This window comes from Jaculus jaculus, chromosome 3 (assembly GCF_020740685.1).
Source record: "Jaculus jaculus isolate mJacJac1 chromosome 3, mJacJac1.mat.Y.cur, whole genome shotgun sequence".
NCBI lineage: Eukaryota > Metazoa > Chordata > Mammalia > Rodentia > Dipodidae > Jaculus > Jaculus jaculus.
Genome location: NC_059104.1, coordinates 20,980,801 through 20,986,861, shown reverse-complemented (window position 1 = coordinate 20,986,861; position 6,061 = coordinate 20,980,801).

Sequence of the window (6,061 nt, the reverse complement as noted above, 5' to 3'; positions counted from 1 at the left end):
AAGAAACAAGAGTACTTTCATCTTGGGTCTTAATTTGAAGGCCAGTCACAAATCTAATTCTTCATTTTGTCAGCTACTTGAACCCAGAACTTCCATTTATGAACTTGGACAATACTGTTGAAAGAATACTGCATTGCTGTATTGTTAGGAGTGTAGGTCTATTTTAATAGAAAGTATTTTATATTTATGATTTCAAATGAGAATCAATTATTAGTATAAATCACAAATTGATGAATATGGTCTTTTGGCAGTTAAAGAGGTTTTTAAAGGCTCTGGCTACAGTTGGCTGACTACAGTGTTTTGATGAGTGACTTTTATTTTTAAATTTTTGAAACAGTCACACTGTGGACATTATAATACTGTGGAAATTTAGAGACTGCAGAAAGATTACCACTAAAGTAGTCTTATAACATACATCCCAATGCTCAGGGAAGATTGTAAGAGCCACAGGGTTGGAAAGAGTATCCTGTGTCATTGCCCTCCACATCTCTCTCCCTCTCTCTTTCTCTCTCTCTCTCTTTCACACACACACACACACACACACACACACACACACACACACACACACACACACACACGAACACATTCAAGACCCTATGAGGAATACCAATAATCACACTGAGGATGGTTTTCAATAGATTGGGGGCAGGGGAGAAAAGAGATAATGACCTGATAGGAATTTGACTAGCACCCAGTAAGGTCATAAAATTGAGTTCATAATGAACAAAAAACATTGTAGAGGGACTTGTTGGAGGGAGTAAAGGGGTAGAGAAAGGAGTATGTCACATAGAGAAAGGACACAGGGAGGCAAGGCAACTATGATCTAAATACATTTTGTACATACATAAAATGTCAAAAAAAATAAAAGGATTAGCTGGAAAAAAGGACTCAGTAGGAATACAAGAGGGGGTAATGATTATGGTGGGAAAGGACTGTGATGATGGTATAGTGTGTCTGTGTATAGATATTGTTAATAAAGAGTTTAATAGCAAAAAATTCTGTGACAAAGTTTTGGGTACTCCACTAGTAAAAGATTTAGTCATGAATATAATTGCATTCTTGTCACAACGTTTTTCTATACAATTTCAACATATAAGTGTATCTATTAAAAGCAGAATATTTTTATCACTACTGCCCTAGATATTTTCATGATCATAGCTTATTAGCATATCTTATTTAATATTTTAGCAGAAAAGAACAAATGTGACATGACATAGTAGAACCTCAGATCCAATAATGAATCAAAATAAGCCATTTTGCTCATAGTAATAAAATAACCTACATGTTATAATTTCCATAAGGAGAGATGCTCTAAAATGATTAGTCCAGTTGAGTCTGAATGAAAATTAAAATACTCAAAAGCCATATATTTTCCCTGAATTATGTCTTTGTATATGCTCAATTTAGTTCTTCATAATTCTGATATTATTTTTAGCCTTAAGGTTATGTGCAGGAAAGTGGTCTTGTCTCCACCATGATCCCTTAAAGAGAAAGCTAAACTTTTCTTGTAAGGGAGGCATTTTCATGTAAGGGAGGCAGAGCTATATAAAGAGCTCAGATCCATCTTCAAATTGTGTCTAAATTGAATATATTTTCTAATTAATATGAAAGCAGAAGAAAGCAAAGGAGAAAAGGTGTTAATAAAGGTGTGTATGGGCTGGAGAGATTGCTTAGAGGTAAAAGGCACTTTCTGAAATGCCTAAGGACCCAGGGTTTGATTCCCCACTACCCATGTATACCACATGCACAAGGTTAATAGTGGCTAGAGGTGCTGGCATGCCCATTCCTTCTCTTTCTTTGTCTCTCTCTCTCTGTGTCTCTCTCAAATAAATAAATAAATAAATAAATAAATAAATAAATAAATAAATAAATAAGATATTTAATACAAAAAAAAAAAAACAAAAAAGAAAGGTGCATACAAAAAGATAAAGATAAAGGAAGGAAGGGATTTCATACAGGTAAAACTGAGTAAAGAATGAATCAAATGATGCTAAAAAATAAATTCACCCAAAAATATATTTCCTAGAAAGAGCTAATTGATACAGATTAATCTAATAAATAATTAATTAAGAGAAATATACTTACTAAGAGAATTTTGCAGATAATTTCTGAAGAAAATACTCTTATTTCAAAGAGCTTCCTGAGAGAATACCTTACAACTAAATTTTTTTAAGTCTATAATTTTGAATTGAAAGATTGCATTATCTTTCAAAATATTTCTTCACAAGCTATACTAATATGTGTGTGTCTCTGTGTGTGTGTGTTTACAATACTGTTAATTTAGCGTTCTGTATGCTGCATGCCTTCACTCCATCATGAAATAAATATGCAAATATGCATCAATAGTCAGTATGGAGGAAGGAGAACTATTCTGCTCTCCATATTGAGTTTGTTTACAATAGCTGGTACTTGCAGGGTTTTCTATAAGACCTTACTAAGTGGCTGCAAACATCTAAGACTAAACACTAAATGGATTTCTGTTATTGTTTCCTTAGATTAACTGTGTATGCAGGACCATTAATCAAATAGAATGATTGGAAACATCATTAAGTGTTCTTTGTTTGCCTACACATTAAGTGCTAGAAATGGTTATGTTCAATGATAAGGAGGAATAATATCATAGTCTCCAAAAATCAGGCGAAACTGCTGCTATTGCAGGAACTTATTTTTGGAATATTGGCTCGATTCTCAAAATATGTCTTAAAATTCTTGAAGTACCTTATCACTGCACCACATCCACAGAATTACATATATCAATACAACTCCTTAAATCATCTTGATTCTGACCTCTTTCTACTTCTGCCCTTCAAAGTTTGAAAGTAAGCTCAATTCTACAATGTGTGAAAGCTTAAGCCAGATCCTCTCTTCTTTAAAGCAATATGTAGTCTGCATGATGATCCACAAATGCCCTTCAAAGAATCTTCACTGTGTCCCGAAGCATGTGGTGAGGGCCAGACACAAAGAAGTAAGCTCATGGAACTCTAATCTGACTCTAACCAGAGACAGCCACCTATTTCTGTTGAGCCAAAGACCAGGTCTGTAGGCACAATGCAGACAGTAGATGGTACAAGAGCAAACATTTGGCCTCCTGACTGCCCAACACAATGCACTAGAGGTATCCTCTACAGGGAGAACTCTGAAACTCAGCAGAACAGATGATAAATCTGTCACTATTATCTTTCTTGCTTACAGAATCACTGTTGAGTAAGAATCTACCATCTCTTTGAAGATGGAAACAGCATTCTAGTTTCAGAAGGTTTCTGAGTTTAATAAGACAACAAAAGCAAATTTGGACATGGGAAATACCAGAAAGTGACTGGAAGAGAGTGAAGAGTTCCCAGAGGACCTATTCAGAAGAATGAGAACAAAATAAGAGTTATTCTCATAGGAAAACCAACGTCATCTTGCATCACCTGACTGAGCACATCAAATATCTCTACATTAAAGTCAGGCCTAGTCCTATAGCCTAGCATAATGTATACTGACAGAAGATTTTTTTTAATTTATTTATTTTTATTTGAGAGGGACAGAATAAAGAGAGCAAGAATGGGCTTACTTAATAGGTTGATATTGTATATATGTAAGTACAATGATTGTAATGGGGAGGTAATATGATGGAGAATGTAATTTCAAAGGGGAAAGTGTGGGGGTGGGGAGGGAGGGAATTACCATGGGATTTTTTTTTTATAATCATGGAAAATGTTAATAAAAATTAAAAAAAAAAAAGAATGGGCTTACGGGCTCCTGCAGCCACTGCAATTGAATTCCAGATGCACGCACCACCTTGGGCATCTGGCTTACATAGGACCTGGAGAATTGAACCTGGGTCCTTGGGCTTCACAGGCAAGCGTCTCAACTGCTAAGCTATCTCTCCAGCCCCTGAAGGAAGATTTGAACTAGCAGAAATTTTGGAACTGAGAAGCAGGAAGGACCTACAATGGCTTAATAGTCTCTTGGAAATCTCTGGATACCTTACCATCCTCAATTTGATGTCACTTCATAAGATTAAACTTACACTCACTCCAGTTCTGAGACAACTGAGTTTTATGGGGTTAAACTTTCCACTAATCTGCACAGCTAATGTGAATAATGTTACCAGTTAATGCCACAGCTGGTCAGCTAGAAGGCAAGGGCCTAGAGACAAGTGAAAATATGGGCCTATATTTGCTATGTTCCTAAATAGTATATCACAACAGGATAAAAGAAAAGTGCACAAAACTATAAATAAAACCACTAATAGAAAAACTACATATTTAAATTTTTTTGTTTATTTTTATTTGTTTATTTGAAAGTGACAGAGAGAGAGAGAGAGAGAGAGAGAATGGGTGCACCAGGGCCTCCAGCCACTGCAAAAGAACTCCAGATGCATGTGCCCCCTTGTGCATCTGGCCAACATGGGTCCTGGGAAATCAGGCCTTGAACCGTGGTCCTTAGGCTTCACAGGCAAACACGTAACCATTAAGCCATCTCTCCAGCCCAAAAAACTTCATTTTTAATCGTTGTCTGTATTTGAGCTAGTTTCATGACAGGCCATCAACCTAGTAGGAAGTTAAGAAAAATATAAATATCCTTGCTTAAAGTGACTTACAATTTAATCTCCTTTGCATTAGTAGATAGACCATTCTGATCCTCAAAGTATGTTTGTCTTCCACACATTTCCTTCTTCCTAATGTGACACTTAAGGCCAAGAAGAAGCTTTGAACACAGATCATGTTGGCTTACCAGTCAAGAGCCCTCCCCCTGTGATTGCTAGCATGGTCTCCTACTAAAGAATTAAGACACTGGCAAATGACCTGTAATATTATCACAGAGCTAGTTGTCTGTGATTTCACTAGATCCTGGGGCCATAGCTATCTTCTTTGATTCACTTGCTCCATTTCTGTCTTCACAGGCTGCATACATTCTTTGTGTGGAAACATCACCTCTATATTTTCTTAAGGTATTTTCCATTTCATATTGCAAACTTACCTTGCTGGTTCATGAAACTCTTGTCACAACTACCGTCTGCCCCCACTGGTGTAGCTGAGGAAATGTGTCAAGCAACGTCATCTCTAAGTCCTCATCACTATTTCTTACTTATGATCTTCATGTCATCACCCTTGTGGATGATTAACATCTAGTTATCAACAATAAGTGATACCCTCATTGAATGTTTTTTGGAATTCTGATTTGTGTGAGAAGGAGATATCTAATTAGTGCCAACATTTACCTATTTCTAATTTATCCCTAAGGATGTGACAATGCGATACCAGCTTCATGCTCCTGTCAAGCTCTCCTAGCCAGGAAGAATTCTACCCTCTACAAATACAAGCCAAAACAAATTTGTCCCTTCCCTAAACTACTTCTAGTCAAATAGTTTACCCCAGTAAAAAATAATAACAATGAGGGCTGGAGAGATGGCTTAGCGGTTAAGCGCTTGCCTGTGAAGCCTAAGGACCCCGGTTCAAGGCTCGGTTCCCCAGGTCCCACGTTAGCCAGATGCACAAGGGGGCTCAGCGTCTGGAGTTCGTTTGCAGAGGCTGGAAGCCCTGGCTCGCCCATTCTCTCTCTCTCCCTCTATCTGCCTTTCTCTCTGAGTCTGTTGCTCTCAAATAAGTTAAAAAAAATTAAAAAAAATAATAATAACAATGAGAAAGTAGCTAATACAGAAAACTAGTACCAAGAGTAGGACTCAGGCCGTGATAAACCTGACCATGTGTTACTAGTTTGAAACTGGTTTGCGGGAAGAATGTAGAAAAATATGCAACCTTGGGCTATAAAATCTTTAAAATGCTCTAAGCAAGAGTCATTCTCGTGGAAAATTTGGTTTGATAGAAGACCCAGAGAAATGTGGTTTGCTGGAATCATAAGATTCCAGAGGGGAAAGAGTTGGGTTTTTTTGCTTGTTTGTTTGTTTTCTTTTATTGGGAACCTGACTGGAGGCAGTTCTATTTATTTATTTATTTATTTATTTATTTATTTATTTATTTATTTATTTATTTAAGAGAAAGAGGGGGGGAGAGAAAGGGCATGCCAGGGCCTCCAGCCACTGCAAATGAACTCCAGATGCATGCAACTCCTT